The following is an 18039-nucleotide window of genomic DNA, read 5'->3' as shown; positions in this document are numbered from 1 at the left end:
TTGTGATTTCAAATGTGTGTAAATGTGTGTGCCAGTTCCAGACAGGAGATATAATGCATAAGACGATTCAAGCAAAAATAAAACTCCTTTCTTTCTATATATGAATTTACATTTGCTTGAAATGTGGTGAGTGGCAACATGATCAATATCTTACTTCCAGCTTTGCTGCTTTTTATACTTCATGTAGGATTTTCACTTTGGGCCACAAAACACTCTGAATCAATACACAGTTTAAAATGTTTAAAATGATGCATTAACTTCTTTTAATATTTTTTCATGGCATGTTTTTTAGCTTAAAGAGGACAAACATGAATTGTGGTGTCGGGTTATTTCAGATTACAAAGCAAATATATTTCTCGTCCAACCTAAAATTGAACACCACAGCTCAAAAGGTGCTGTCATATATTTCTGCAAGACTCATTCTACCATTTCTGTCAGGCTGGCATGATTAGTAAGCTCATTTTAGGGCATATGTGAGAGCCTTCTCATCTTTTTTTGTGGCCCTGTCAGAATTTCCCTGTTAGGCACTTATTCATTGGTAACAGAATTCCTGACACAGGTTAGATTCTGCAAGATGGTTGTCTCCTGAGGCTTTCCCTTTAGTTTAAATAAACAGGTCTTATAGAAGGTCTCCTCAGTGCTGACAGTTCAAGTTCCGGCCTTAGAAATATATTGTTTTTCTTTCATCTTCACAATCATATCACAGCCTCTAGCAGCATACTAGAACACTAGGGAGATTATAAAAAACTTTTTCTTGACTGTTGTATATATTCCCCATTTTGGCTTTTGATTACAAGGAATTGTTAAGCATTTTATCTTGTTCATTCACTAGAAATTACAACCATGACTAGAGAAGCCTTGTGAAAGTTATATCTCTGATAGTGAGCATCTATTTTATTCTTAATTTGCTTTAGGCGATATAATAAAATAGCTAATTAAAACTCAGGGGAATGTCTTATTGAGATAAAATATTTTTTTCAGTCTTGACAGAAAATTGTTTAAGTATTGATTGATACAGAATAAACAAACTGATGTTTTATTCTGACATGTTATCTATTTTCTAGATTAATTAATGTAGGGTGTACTTATTTTAAACCAACCCCTTAAAGCCTTTCATTGTGCAAGTTCACAGATGACTATTTTGAATCCATCATTTCCTGTACATCTAGATCATTAACATGGGGAGTGTAGAGATGGAATAAGTCACAGCGCAGTTCAGTAGCTCCCACAGTGCCCTCTCTTCAAGTAGTTTTATTGTATGAATACAGCTATGGCTACCCTAATGAGTGTTTATGAATATTTGTATCTTCCCCCGTCATTTATTTCTGAAATGTCACATACAACGGGTGTCTGTTTTAAATGCACTCAAGCCAGGTCAGAGGAATGACACAAGGAAAGGGTTAGATTTCTACAGGAGCCCAACAGAAACAGTGTCTTTGCTTTTCACACATTTTATAGAGTAATTTACAGACTCACAGGATCTATGTAAACTACAGAAATTCCTTGTATTTACCGTAAGGGTTCATTTTAGAACCAATATTAATTAATGTGACAATCCTCATTTTGCTGGTTCTACACCCTGACATATGGTACAGTAGCTGCACTGAGGTGTATCTGATCTGGTTTGAATAAAAAATCATAAATACAAGTCTAGACTTAATTTTTCTTGACCACAAAACGTACCTTTTTTACCAGATGAAAAAGATGGCAAGTCATAAAGGTGTGTGCTTAATGATTTTATCAGTTATGCCCCTTTCTTTCATTGCATCTCTAATTGACTGCTATAATAAGCAGCACCGGGGCAAAAGAACATGTTACTGTTCTTAAATGTCTCCTTTGGCTGCCAGGCTTTTCCATCTTGATTGTAAGCTCATACAAGACTTAACAACTCTTCTTGTAAATCAATAGGAACTAAAGGTTGTGTTTGGAACTTAAAACACATCCCAGTCTCATTTGGATTCACATTTGTATTTTTCTCATATAGGACATTTGCAGTCTTAAAAGAATGAACGCTTTATATTATTTTGAGTTGAATCTCCTCTGACAGCAGCTATTCATATAAATAAATAAAATATTGTGGTGGAGGTGACAACAATATCCAGTCTAATTGAATCTGTGTGTTTAAGTCCTCACACAAGCAGCTGTTGCAGTTAGCAATATAGCCAGCACACACCTCACAGATTTAATACTGCTGAGACAAGGTGTTTGCCGTCTTGTCTAGCATCAGACCATCAGGGGAAGTTTACTTGAGAAGTTCTTAGTTACAGCATGCTAGTATGTACCATTATAAAATAAAAATGTATAATTACAGAAGTTACAAAGGTCATAAATTATACCCGTGAACGCAGCGCAGTAGTCTCTGGTCCTGAACCTTGGGTCTTTAGCGATTGTACATTGACATAATAGATGTAAACAGAGGTAATGCAAAAGGCTTCAAGTAGAACCTGACACCAATTATTTCTGTAGGGAATGATTGGAATAAGAACTTATTGGTTCGAGGTTTCTTGGTTTGCCAGACTTCCCTTTGATTTTTAAAATTATCTGGAAAACAAATCTTTGAAATTTATATGAACACTTCATGATCACAGTCCTTGTGTCAACATTGAGCCTACAGTAACTTGAAATGAAAGTACCCTGCTGCTGTGAGGGAAACAGCACACAATGTTTTCAATTGTTTGGTCTTTCTATGATGTACAGTCATAGAGACATTGAATCTGACTGTGCCATTCACCTGTGTAGTTCTTAGTTATTGTGCACCTCTAAATTCGTGACCTAAATAGGTAGTAAATTTACTACTCTATACTCTGCCAAAATGTAACACTGACAGCATAACTTAAAACAGTATTTCTGGCTGTTTTAGATTTAAGACACCATGTAGTTTATTTGGAAAAAAAAACATTCACATGGTTAGGATGTCCCCACATGATCTATTTTTCAAGATTACTATTTTTGTGGAAAGCAATACACACAAATATACTCCAGCAATACACACAAAGACACATGAGGCACTTGTTTCTCTAAAGCAGGTTTCTTAGTTCCTGGAGGTCTTTGTGTCATCTGTTTTTATTTTAACCTGATTAGTGCAGTAAACAATTAGCTTAATTATTTTATAAATTAGACATATAAAGGATTTTTCTAAAGGTCTTTTACTGTTGATTATATAATACATTAATTTAATTAAAGATAGAGTTACCTGATAGATTCCCTTAGTGTCCACTTAGAAGTGTTGCAGTTATGCAGCTCATTAACTAATTAGACCAACTGAATGTGGTTGGAACAAACACCAAAAGATACTGTAAAAATACTGGCCCCTCCATGAACTGAGTTTGAGACTCCTGGTTTAAAAGGGAAGAAATAAGAAACTGTTTTAATAATATATTTTTGCACAGCATGAATACATTTTATTTCTTTTGCTAGACACACAGGTGACAAACCTACAGTTCACAGAAATTGGATGTTGACTTGTGGACCTGATGTGGGATCTCTACATGAAACTATTGATATAATCATGTGAATATATCATATGATTATAAATGAAACATTATTCACTCCAATATGTTTATTGAAGAGTTTCTTTTAGTGTAGGTCTTTGGGATGATATATATTGTAGGTTTGTAGATAATTTTGATTATAAATGTATACCACCATTTGACAAAAAAAACCTTGATATCTTTCTTTGTTCTTTTACTCTTTTTGTTTTTAATGGGCAATCAAAGGTACCAGATTTGTGGGGATTCCTGAGATAAAGTCTCACTATTTTGCATAATCAAATAGTTTCTAGTTTTCATTGATCAATAAGATTTTAGTGTATATTTTAAATAATGTGTATAAGAATCAAATGTATATTCATTAGCAACATTTAAATATCATGAATCTAATGCAAACCATAAGAAGATAAAAAGCAAATTTTCCACGTGAAAGACATTAGTTTTTGTCTCAGATATTTTCTGGAAAACAGGGATAAACAAAGAACTTTAAGCACTTTGAAAGTTGTTTAGGTAAGATTCCCAAGTCCCACTTCACTACTACCTTTAAGAGTTCAAAAACACTTTCTTTGCTTACTCAAAGAGAAACAAAATATTTGGAAAACTGGAGGCTTGCCTCATGACAGGATATTGAAGCCTGCCATTACTTTGTAAATCATTTGTGCTCGTGTTGCCAGTTTCTTGAGGTGGTCTGAAAGTCATTCAAACATGCTGCCTATTTTGTCTGCTTTTTTGGGACAATGTATTTCATTGTTCTCACCATGGCATCACTTTTTTCTTGTTTCTTCTGAGATATTGAGCCAACTGTACAGATTAAACCCAAAGACTAAAGATTAAAACACAAAACACACAAATCTTTGGTGTATTGTAACATAAGCCGGACCAAGTTATTTAATGACGGTAAATTTTGAAATACCTTCTGCACGCTGAAAATTGTAAATGTGTAAAAAACACATGCTACTATAGGCATTAAACATCTGATGAAAGTGGACTTTGGGTGGCCCCTGGTTAAGATGCTTAAGACATTTACACCCAGTACGTGTTCCCTTTTTGTAGTTAAATAAAATTTCATTTTAGGGCAGTTTTTACAGCTGTACCCCATTATGTAAAGACCCAAGAAGGTTGACCTGGAGGATAGAGCTGTCCATCTAGCTTACATATTGTTGGCCTGCTAGAGGGCACCTAGAATTTATTAAGTTTCCTGTTAATGGATGGACAGACCCCATCTTTTTTAAGTGTTTCACTATACTGACTGATAGTTGATTCTTGGCATGATAGAGATTTCACTCCAATTCTTCCTGAATTATTCTGCCAGTACCATACAGTACAAAAAATCTTTGACCCCAATGCAGAACTCCTTGCAAAAAAGTCATAAAAATGACTTTACCTGCTCAAGTTGAGTATTTGTATAGCATATTTTTTTATCTGTACTTTCATTTGAGGATGTTCCTGTTATAACAAAGATATCGTCTTATTTGTTTGTGAATTAGATGATTTGATTTAATTATAATACATGTCTTGTTCTGGTATTTGATTTGGGGTGATTAGTTATTACTTTTTATTGCTGTTTTTTAGTAGCTGAGCTACATACTGTATAGGCAATGCAACCAGTGAAGTAAAATGCATTGTGATTCAAAATGTTGTGCTTTAGATACAGCTATTATTATAATATATTAACCATGTTTCAGTATTGGTGGTATACATGTGAATGGCTTAGTCAGGGGAATTTCGAAATATTTTCATCATTTTAACTTTATTTATTTTTTGCTTAATTCAAGTTAGAAGGATTACATGATAAACCATACAGATTTTTCTGGAAAATATATTGGTTTTATATGCTAATTACAAAATAAAATGTTAATGGGAAAAAAAGAACAAAAACAGAAATCAGTTTTCAAAATTAGCCATGGATCATCACTCCCTAGAGTCATACATGCTCTCAAAAGAAAAGATAAAAAAAGAGCAGTTTGAGACAGAAGCCAAACTGACTCAAACAGAGGAACAAGTAAAAGGTTCATTCCATGCTAAAAAGAGAAGAAAGGAAACACGACATTTCAGCTGTGGACTCTTCTTCGGGTGTCATGGAATAAACCTTTTGCTTGTTCCTTTGCAGCCTATGCATGCTGACGCAGGTACCTACTTGAACTACTTCTGACTAAAATAGAGAAGGTTTTCTTCAGGCTGTATCGAACAGAGATACAGATACAGTAGTGTCAGATAGGGTTCCCTTTCTTGCGAATTAACCATGCCAGAAAAATGGACATCACAGATTTTCTAGATGACATTGCAGAGAGTAAGGAAGAGGAATTTCAAGGGTTACTTCATTTTATTACTGCTAGTCTGTGATGAGGAGAGGAAGGGGAGGCCAAAATATTTGCACGGTGGCCCACAATAGTCAGGTTCATCAACTGCTATTATTTAATTCAATAGTAGAACACCACTGCTGTGGAATTGCCCATCTAATGTTTTACAATCTTTATCAAAACCACAACAGCCTTTTGGTTTGAGAGTGAGGTTATGACAGAAATGAGACAGACTCAGCTAGGGTGTACAGTTCGGTGTTTCTTCCTATTTCTTAGGTTATGTTTCTGCTCAGTGTTTCTTAATGGGGAAGCAATTAGGAAGGCAAATGTTGAGACATATAGTTGAAAGGACATAAGTTACATTATGGGATGTTATGTTAAAATTGCACCGTATAATGCATTAGTAAAGTTGCATACTGTGTACAATTTTGGTCACCACGTGATAAGCAGCTGATTTTTTTTCTAACAATATTGATTTCCATTGCAGCAGCCTCAGAAAAATTAAGCTGTTGAATGCAACAGTTGCACAGGGCAGAAACCATGCCGGTAAAAGGGCGATGCAGTACGTGGAGAGTGTTTTACTGGGACTGGTCCTCTTTTCCGGAGGTTCTTGATCATTCCAGCAGGGCATTCCACTGTCCCATTTGATAATAAGTTCAATTTTGAACTTTTAAATGTTTGTGGTGAAAATGATGTTCCATCCATTTATTTTCTAACCTCTTCATCCGAAGCATGGGTCACAGGGGAGCAAGTCAGGTTATAACCCATAACTCAAAATTATCACCTCTAGAACCCTGTAACGAACAGTTCTTTCCGGGCCCTATGTGGACGACACGATCCAGAATAGTGAAGACAAGGGGAAAAATAGTCATGCAGGAAAAGGGTCTGGAGACGGGGGGCGTGTCCAAGCAGTGCAGGTGTCCAGGCAAACAATCCATGTAGGAAATCCAAAAGAGTAATCCGAGACAGAGTAGAGTCCAAGGCCAGGGGATCCATCCAGGGAGTTAAAACACGAACCGGGTCGGAACCGGCGAGGGGAACCAGGAACTAGGAACTAGGAACTAGTTAAAAGTTAAAAGCATAGGAGCCAGATGCAGCAAGACCCCCGGGCTCTCATGATGTGGAAATCAATGAGGAACCAGGAGTAAGGTCCGGGTCTGGCTTTTAAGGGGGAACGGGAATAGGGATCAGGTGCAAACAATGGGAGGGAACGAGGAAGGGCTGGAGCTCCCTTAAGAGGAGGGGTTAGCGATCGTGACAAACCCTTTCTCTTGCAAGGCCTTGTCTGATTGTTTCAATGATGATTGCCGATGTTTTACTCAAAAGGCCGATTACGTTGATGTAGTGGGGGAAGTAATCTTAAAGCAGCAGAAAATTGCTTCCGGGGGAACAAGTCAGTGCCCTCTACTAAGGACGACCTGGTATAGATATTCATGTATGGCTCACATGTGCTTCATGTGGTGAACTTACTTATAGACATTGCTTTTTAACTTGAAGGGCATCCATCTTATTCTTGACTGAGCATAACACATAGCCTCTTTTTCTTGCTCAGCTGTGAAGGGCTTCTCGAGCTTCCACAATTCATTAAACACCAAAAGTCACTGTACACTGTAATTGATAATCTGGCACAAGAGAAGTGTGTAAAAAAAACATTTGCTAGACATTTAAGTCAGAAACCGACAATAACAATTTCCTGCCTTCGACTTTGTTGGTGAAGTGGTGTGGAAACACGATTGGGATATTAGCTATTATTGATGTAATATCAACCAAGGGGAAAAAAGGCATAAGATGTCACAATTACAGCAGTCACACAACTATTATGAGAGCTGCTTTAATTTATAAAAAACACTGCAGGAGAAGACATTCGTAATTGAGCATCCTAGTGTGAGTGTACAGTAGCACGAAATACAGATTTTCAGTAGACTGGAACTAAGACAACAGAACCCATTTCATACTTGAACTGTTCCTAGATTTTGATTTTTAATAAACAAAGCTCAGCAGAAAACAAATTCGAGTACTGGATTTTCCAGCAGACTTGACTTTCCATTTTTCTGGTTTTAGTAATCTTCTTTGCCATGAGATCTTTGAAGTCAGATATACTGTATGAATGTTAGTGCCCTCCATCTCCTAAATTTATATTGCAATACTTTCTCTAGTTTCTTTGGCAATAATTTCTCTTAGCAGGAGGGTTGACAGTTCTAGTTAACTATATAAGTTAATTACAGGGTAGTATGAATACTTATTTCTAGAATTTAGAATAAGTAAGCACAATATGCATCTGTAAAAAAATGAGTTACAAATAAGAATGTGCAAAGATAATGACTACATAAAGCATTACTTTATCTAATAAATAAAGTATCGGCCACAGCTGTTCCAGATCTTCACAGTGGGAAGGAAAGTGTCATTGGTTTCAGGTCATCGTGCTACCACTACCATTTAATGCATTTTTCAGAAATCAGAACAGCATACAATGCAAAGTAAATATGGTGTATAATTCAAAAAGAAAAATTTCAGAAGAGATTTGTAAGAAGCATACAGTTATGTTGCTGTCTACCCATCTTTGTAAAGCTGACAAATTCAATGAATAAATGAACTGCAACACTTTTGGCACCCATGCACTGTACAGTATGTCTCATCTATTTTCCACTCATCAAGTGCCCCAGATAGAGGCTCTGTTTTAACCCATACTTTACCCTAAGAGAAATAATAGAAGAAGAAAGTATTTGGGACATGAGACCATATTCCAATGCACCAGTGTAGGTGCACGCCCTGTAAACATCTTATTTTTATCATGTATTGTGTAATAGGAAGGCAGGTTCAGAGATGATGGCAGCTCCTGTTTGAACTACATTTATTGCATAAAGCCAAAGGAGAATGACATTCCACCCTTGGAACAACACAATTCTTCAGGAGGCTTCTGGAATTCCACAACTGTGGTGTAGTACATGGCAACCATGGAAGTAGCTTAAAGGATGACATATTAATGGATGCTGTGGTCATCCAAGTGTTTGAGAAGATTTTCTGGAGAGAAATATTTGAATTGCAAGTACCTTTAGAAGAGTTTCAGGGATTTCAGTTTGAGGGCTTTTAAAAGTCTCATAGAAAATGTTTTGAAAACCGGTAAGCCACTTATCATTCAAGATTGACATCATGAATCTGGGACCTGAAGAAGGCATCAACCTGAAGAAGCCTTCACAGCCGAAATGTTGTGTTTTCTCTCTTCTCTTTTCACCATGGAATAAACCTATTACTTGTTTCTTTAAAATCTAGAGATGGCTCCTTAATGCCTTAATCACCTACCATTCCATCACTGTTACCAACAGCACTCTATGAATTGCTTAAAATGAAGATTAAACAGTTTTGTTGGGTAGAATTTAATGATAAAAAATAATAATTTGGAATATAAATACTGTATGTGTTCTATTTCTGAGTCTTTCATTATTCATGGGTGTCCCTCTAGTGGTAGACAGGTAGAGTTTAAGTGATTTAGTGAATTTTAGTTTTAGTGACAAAAATATGTATGACTACTTACGATGGTTTGGTTTACTGAATTAGTGTAATTAAAGAACTTGTTCAAAATTCCTGCCAAGAGCTGCAAGACCCTTAAAAGAAAACGAATGCTATCTTTTTTACGTAAAAAAAAACCTTAAGAGCACTGGCTATCACAAAGCCACATGTCACACAGTCACAAAGTGGTAGTCATAACTGAACATACAATACATTACATATACTGATGCATTTAAATATCCAGCATGCACGAAAGGAAAAAGCAATAATTATGCTCATTAACTTCTAGTCTCACTGCGTGTGGCTCACCTCAGACATCATGCAGGACGGGCAGATGGTAATAACCACAGGAGAGGCATAAACAAAGGAAATGGACCATATTCTGTTCTTTTTTTGCGTCAAGTTTTAACATGGGCACTGTTTTAGTTACAAATTAAATAATGTCAATGCAATTCTGCATGTCGGATGTCTGTAGGTCTCACATCTGAATCCCAGGTGTTTATGCTGGAAGGCTGCAGTATTGGCTCTCAAATTTCTGTGATGTCTCTCAGATTTCCTGGATGTGGGATGTCAAAATCCACATCATTCAATGTGTTCCAACACATGTACTAATAACCACCCTGACACTTTCTTATTCAGCATCACGATACAGTTAAATTAACACGCGATTGGAGAACTGAGTCAGTTAGCAGGCTTTCAGGAACTAAGAGAGGTTAAAAAAGTATAAAGAATATAAAATATTTTTGCTATTGTAGAACCTTCAAGCTGGAAGACTTAAAAGCCCAATAACTCAACAACAAAATTATGTACATTTTGTTTTTCAGCATGGAATTAACCTCTGTTTGTTCCTATATTATTTATTTTCCTCAAAAGTACAGGTAGAGTTTTAGAAATATTGAAAGTTTAACTTAAAAATATTTAGTAGGTTTGCATATTACACTCCTTGTTTAGACATTGCAAAATGTGTGATTAAATGTGTTACTAAATTGTTCTTACGGCAGAAAATGTTCATGTTAAAGCATTTCAGAAGTTTCCTGTCCATTGAGTATGTTTGACTTTTCTAACGCATCAATCTAAAATTAGTAAAACATGCACTGTGACTAGCGATTGCTGACTGTTAGCATTTTTGTCTAATGGCCCTTGGATGATGAGTTCAATTCTGATCTGGAACATAGTCAGTATGGAGCTTATGTTTACACCAGATGAATGTGGATTTCCTCTTCAGCTGATTCATTTTCTTTCCACCAACCACAGTTGGTGTTTCTAAATTGTTCCTGTGTGAGTGTCCTATGACGAACAAATAACCCATCCAACAGGAATTCAGTATGTACTTTTCTAATGATGGGTAAAGCAATCAGTACTGTTAATTTCATGCAGAAAATGTAGGATAAAGTACTTACAAACAGTGCCTGGGACCCCCATGTAGAGTAAGGAGTGACCAAAGGCCTAGAGCACAGGTAGAAATGGTGAGGAGGAGGAATGCAGATGAACAGTATGAGAGGGAGAGAAGGAATTATGTATAGTATTTATATCTTTTTTTGTGTGGAAATTATATCAGGAGTGATTACAAATTACTGACAGCTCTTTTAATTGCTCAGAAAGCCTGCCCAATTGAATTGCAGTATTTTGTGTCTGAATAATTACAGCTTCCCATTATGAAACTTTTAACATCCTAAGACAATTCTAGCTAATTGAATCAGACAAAGTTTTGTTGCACTTACTACCCTGTTTTGAGTAAGGCTTTTGATTAATGACTGACAGGTTATAGGTTCAAGCCCCTTTGCCATTGTACCCTAAAGTGAGGCACTTCACCACAGTCCACTTGTGTATTGTGATCAACATTGCTGGGGAGTGGGTAATCTTTGTGTTACCAGAGTCCCATTTAGAGAGAGGGGAGTCACTTGTACTCTAGGTCACGTATCGCTACAGAAACCAGGATAAACTCTGGTATGGACTTGGACTTTAACTATTCAAAGTCCAATCTAATCACAGATCCCAATGTTATCTCTTTCATTTTACATGGCGTAATGGTAATATGTAACGGACTAATTCAGTATGTCCTGCCTTTGCTGCAGTTATTTGCTACTAAAAACATATTTATTTGATCTCTAACAGAAGTGTCAGTACGCTCCTTATAATGTATTATATAGATCTCCCTTTATTCCTTTATAGTGTGTCAGCGAATGGAGAAGTAAGCAGCCAGCACAACAGGTTGCAAGCTTACAGGGGTTTATTGCCTTTAATCTTTAACAGGTGTGTGCTAGTCACTGACAGAAAGCATAACATTCGCCAGCACTTCATGTGGAAAAGTAAAATACCTACCCCTTTTTATAGGGGAAGGACGGAATTAAGTGAGCACGCATGGGGTAGAGGGGAACAGGTCAAGGAGATAGTCCTGGCGCTACAGGATTGTAATTCTTGAAAATCTACACATTATATGTATCCCATTTTCTTGGACAGCCACGATCCTCTCATTCCAGTGATTTTTTTAGCTTTCTTAGCATGTTTCTTAAGCCAATACTATGTTTTAATAATCATAATTTTTAAACATATAAAATGTTTATTGGCTTTATTCGTCTTGTTAACATATTTGAGTGTCATTGTTCCTATGTTAAAAAAAATCAAATCTAATCTATCTACTTTATGCGGCTTTGATTTAAATACAGCACACCAGATTCTCCTTCTTAAGGATTCTCCCTAAGATGTCAATTGGCAGATGTCCCGCTTTCTCCAAAAGGAAGATGTCTGTTCTTTATCCTCTACACCTTTAAAATAATATATTTTGTCTTCACTCTTTGTGTTTACTGGTCCATAATACTGGTAGTGCTTTAGAGAACACTGAAACAAAAATAATGTTGATCAATAATTTTACTCTATATCATTAACATTCATAAACTCCTAAAATGCCATGAATTATACATCAAATAATTTTGGAAAATTATGTTTTATAATAATTGATTTTACACTATAATTTAACTTCTCGTTTTAATAGTGTTGTATCACCTGGGCCTTTACATTTATTTTTCTTGCAGAATAAAAATTGTAATATGATAAATATTAGATAAATAAAGTCCTTTTGTCCTTTGTCCCCACAACAGGTTCTTTATATCTCCCAGAACCACTAGGGCACCCACAGATCAGACGACACGATAATCTCTCATAACTGTAATTTTTATTCCACTAACAGCCACAATCAGTCATCTCTATTTACTATCCTCGGAACGAGTTAAAAAAGAGGTATGCCTAAGAGCAGCCATATCACCCGGCAACTCACAACTGGCTACCCACTGAAGCTAAGTGGGTGTGAGTCTAGTCAGTACCTGGATGGGAGACCTCCTGGGAAAAACTAAGGTTGCTACTGGAAGAGGTGTTACTGGGGCCAGCAGGGGCTGCTCACCCTTTGGTCTATGTGAGTTCTAGTGCCCCAGTATAGTGACAAAGACACTATACTGTAAAAAGGTGCTGTCCTTTGGATGAGACATTAAACTGAGGTCCTGACTCTCTGTGGTCATTAAAAATCCCAGGGTGTTTCTCGAAAAGAGTAGGGGTGTTACCCTGGCATCCTGGCCAGAGACACTTGCAGAAGCACATGAATACTCCATGGACCCCAGATATGCAAAACCAAATGTTCCAAAAGAAAAGCCCTGCATCACTTTCTCTCTCGCCACAGCTGTCCCGAACAATATGGTCCCTTATGTCCCTCCCAATCCTGATTTCTCTGAGGACAATAGTGGATGGTGGGGGAGGAAGATGATACCTGCTGCTCCCCTCAGTAGTGTTCTCCTCTGGTGTCCTCACTGGTATCCAGTGGTGCAGTCCGTATTCCCCTAAATTCTTGATTGAGGCTTATAAAGTCCCCTCCTGGCCAAAGCTCTAAGACTGAAAAGAAGTGTGGGGTTTCATGGTGACTTCTTTGGTATAATTAGAGATAATGACTCAGGGTTAATTAATTAACTGGCTATATGCAGATTGATAGTCATAACAATGGATTGTCTATTCTTCCCTTGCTCTAGAGCCCCTTCCTAGTCTCAGCCATAGTTAAAGCCACCCTACAGTCCAACAGGTCACTTATGAATTTTATTAATTGTCAGGCGCCTTCACAAATGGTGTGTTGGTGAATTTTGTTAATTGGCATCTGCCGCCGTGCTTGTGCTAGGAAGACCTTTAATTGAGGAGAAGCTTAAATAACGAAGAAGCAAAATGACATGCTGTATCAACCCTGACAGCAACACTGGCCATTATGTGCAAACGTAAAGTCAATATAGTCTCCAAGCTGCCGGTTTGCCTCCAATATTTGTCATTCTGTGACAATAAGCCACTAATATAAACCACAAATATAACCTCCATTTTATTTGGAGAAGTATACATTCAATCTCAAAGTACAGCCTGCATCCAATTAAAATCCTGTAAGGCCTGGAAATAGATAGATACGTCAATTTCAATGATGAGATTGCCCTTTTCTGCAGCCTTGGTCAACTGGGACTCAGCCTCTCTCTGTGACTGTAATGTTTGAGATCTCCTTTCTCTTTGTTCTTGAAGTGTATGCCACTTCACTGAAGGGCTGTTCAGCCAGCTCTTTTAATTCTTCCAATTCACTCATACTGCAAAGGCCAACAAGCTGTTTCTCCAAGTGCTTTGATCCAGCTGCTTTGATCTCGAGGTACTTAGCTAGCACTGCTCACAGATGAAGTTCCCTTAGATGGTGTAATTCGGAAAATGTTCTTTAAGTTGTGCATGGGATTGGTCTTATTTCTTCATATAAATGAGCTTTCTATTGGTTGTCATCATTTATTATAAAAAATGATATAGACTTAATCTCTGAAATATTTTTTCTCCTTTGCCATTGCAAGTGTTTTTTAAGCACCAAAAGGTGGAATGAGTGCACACATTTTGAAAGATTTCTATGATATGTTTTCAAAACAGTCTTCAAGTAAAAAGGTGGTAATTATTTGTGTAAAAATTAAACAATTAGGAAAGTAGGCAAACATGGCGGTGCAGGGGTTTGCATTGATACCTTCAATGTTGAGGCCTGGGGTTCAATTCCTAGAGTGCTGTTTGTGTGGAGTCTGAACTGTATGTTCCCTTTGTGTTTGTGTGGTTTTCCTCCTGGTCCTATGGTTTCCTCTCAAAGAACAAAGACATGCTGGTGGGTACTGTATATTGGCTTCTGGGAACATTGGCCTTGGTGTAAATGTGTGCGAGTGTGTGCTTGTTTGTGTCTCTGTGTGCCCTGAGATGGACTGACGTCTGGGGTCTATCCTGCCTTGTGCTTGTTTCTGGCCAGGATAGGCCCTGGCTTCCTTGGGACCCTCTATTGGTTAAAGTGGTAAGAAAATGAATACAAGGAGCAAAAGAAAGAAAATGTTTGGCAATTTGTAAAACAGTCATTTATTCTGAAAAGTGTACAAAGCAAACTTTTCTCAGGAAAAAAGACTTTGAACAAGCTTAGGATGTCAGCTCAGGTACGTAATGTATTCTAATGCTGTAGTTTAATCTACAAAAATAATAGAATACTGAAAATATATTAATAAATGTCATTGCTTTCATGTGTGTGTTAGACATGTAAGATCCAGTCCCCACATCACAATACAGACTGTATCACAATTTTTTTCCTCTCTTCCAAAGGGCAGTCATGGTTCGGATAAAGTACATAAACAACCAAACATTAATTAGAATCCGAAGCTGAAAGATTAACCTTCAAGAAACCCCACTGTTTCTCCCTCAGCGTTTCCGGCTTCTTTATTGCTGAACCATATGGTGTTTGGAATTACAAAGTGTTCATTGTGAGGGCATGCACATTGATTTACATGATGCTAGCAGGGGCAGAAAATATTACTGAACTACCTGAAAACTTTGTAACACAGAAACCCCATGTCTTTCCAGACAGCACTTAAACTGTGCTGTGAATTTTGATAGAGTAGCTGCATGTATTTTTTCTTATGCATACTGTGCAGCAAAAAAATTAAATTGCAACCAACAAAACAAAATGCAGTACAATTCAAATTTATTACAACACCAAAGTAAAAAAATGTTATTTTGCTATATAACGAGACGTGATCACAAGAATAATGTGAATGAAAATATTTCAGTTTTGGATAATTTCCATGTGTTTGAACAAAAACAGAATAATTAGAACAATACGTTCTTTGTGTGTAAGTAAATGTCAGAGTGTAAGGTACAGTAGCATGTGGTTGCGTATCTCTTCAAGACTTAGTCAGTCTATCATTTTTCACTGTTATCTCCCAATGAAATTCTTGGTTGCATTATCTGTATGGTTTGGTCGCAGAAGCATTTTCTATTACAGAAGCAGACAAAATGCTTCTGTATAATTCAGAATTCATTCTGCAGCTGTCATCATTACTTACATCATCAGTAAAGCCAAATAGCTGGGCAAGCATGGTCAGGCCATGACATTACCTCCACCATCTGCAGTTCCTTTCATTCTCCACACTTTCCATTACTTTTGTAAAAGTTCACCTGCTTCTCATCTCTCTTTTATGGAACTTTGTTCTAAAACCCCTGGTTCACCTTTATACTACTCAAGCAGATTCGATTCTAGCTTTTCTGTTCTTGGTGCTGATGTTATGCTTTGTAATTCTGGTATCTCAATGTTCTGAGCGATGTGGTTTGTGATACTTTAACCTCTGCACTCTGGATATTATTGGTGATTTCATGGATAGTTGTTTCAGAGTTTCCCTTTACAGCTCTTAGAATTTTTCTTTCATCAAGTGCAAATGTTTTTTTTTTTTGACCGACCCAATCTTGGGTGATTGGTAGTTATACGTGCTGATTGGGCTGCTGGTGCATGATGACTGCTATGCTTTGTTACCCAGGTGGGTGCTGCACATCAGCAGTGGTTTAAGTGAGTCTTCTGCTTTATGCAAACTGACTCGGAACCCTTCAGGATGAATAGTATTGCACAAACATAATTATAATGAACTTCTAAAACATCTTTCACTTCTACACTGTTAAGATAATGGTGAGGATTATCTTGCACATTTTTCTTGCTACATGTCACAAGAATGCAGTAAGAAAGGTAATGGAATAGGAAGGGCATTTTTTGTGCCATGTGTGGACAAGATAGAAATGGTATAGTGACACTCGCTGGCTTGTGTCTGAAATAGCTGGGGAGTATTGAGCACACATTAATGTCAGATAAATATTATGGATACAACATTTGAACTTCTCAAGTTAATTGGGTGTTGGCGAATTTGGATATTGGAAGTACTGTAGGAGTGTGGCAAGCCTTATATTGTATGGGAATACTGCTAAAGATACTACATTTAGGGGTAGACTTAATTAATTAAACAGATATAAGATCTGAGTTTATGATTGAGGACATGGTCACCAATGTTTTCATTTTTACTTTGGTTATAAAAACAACTTCAGGACTTTCCCTTCTGGATTAGCTATTTTCTTTCATGTACAGTTCACTACGAAACAAAGAAGCATTTTAATCTAATGTATGAATTTTGAAAAAGTTTCTGATTCTGAAATATTGCCCATACAGTACATATGTTGTTTCAAATATTTTTTTATATTTTAAAATTTGTAAGCAATACTTAGAAAACGACTAAATAAAATGCAACACTATGAATGGAAGTTATTTAAAGTAAAATGTCATCAAGCACATTGATTGGTTGGCATAAGAAGCCATAAAAATAAGTAACTTTTTATTCATGTGGTGACTTTTAGGTACAGTGTCCTGGCAGAATACCAAGACCAAGAATAAAAGTTTCATTTAATTAAAAGTAAATCCACATTAAATGCACAACCAATACATCCGTACTATTATTTAGTTGCATTACCAAGGGCATTGAATAATTTTCTTTTTCCCTCAGCAGCATGTCTAGATTGTGCCATGTGTTCTCTGGGTGTTTATAGTAGGGCTCTGTCAAACTCTGTGCCTTTTGCTCTCTTCTACACTGTTCTTTTGGCTGGATGGCACTGTATCCTGAAATGCTTTGATATGAAACACATAACAAGGCTCATTTTTCCAGCACACCAAATGGTAAATCACACTGTGACACAGACACCATCATCTTTGACAATCGTGTGCAAAAACCACCACTTACCACTCTCCACATCCTGTACACATCTGTTGGAACTGAACTGCTGAGATCAGGATTTTTTCAAAACTTTCCATGGGATTTTAGTAGCCCAGGGAAACTGGCATTTTATATGTGCTGTAGTCAGCAAAGGCTTCATTTTAGATACACACTTTTGGTAGCCATGTCTGTGCATCTTTGCTCCTGCAAAATCTGAGGAGTATATTTTCTAATGTGCTATATCAGTGCCTTTTTCTTGTATGGTGCCATTTCTGACAGGCAGCTGAGGTGGATCTTAGCAGCTTCAATGCCTCCAACATTAAATTTGGTGAAACATACATTCATGCGACAGGCCGCAAGTGTGTTACAAGCCTCATGGGTCATATTCAAAGTAACCTTACTTATTTTGATCTATGGAAAAAGGCAAACATATCACAGGTACCAGTTATTCATGACATTCTGATTACAGCTCTGATACATGTACAACACAGTCTTCATGTACTGTATATCCTTGCACACGCTGCAGTACGGGTTAAGTGACTGAGATTATTTTTAGGGTAATGTATTCTGCAAGGGTAATACAAAATGTAAAACAAAAAGATGCTTCTGGTATTTTGAAATAAATGTAAAGGGCTGTGACGTTAACTCATTAAGGCATTCAAACATTACAAACAGATGTTGTAAACTAATAACTGG

Source organism: Lepisosteus oculatus, chromosome 3, assembly GCF_040954835.1.
Source record: "Lepisosteus oculatus isolate fLepOcu1 chromosome 3, fLepOcu1.hap2, whole genome shotgun sequence".
NCBI classification, from domain to species: domain Eukaryota; kingdom Metazoa; phylum Chordata; class Actinopteri; order Semionotiformes; family Lepisosteidae; genus Lepisosteus; species Lepisosteus oculatus.
Note: the sequence above shows the minus strand (reverse complement) of the source record.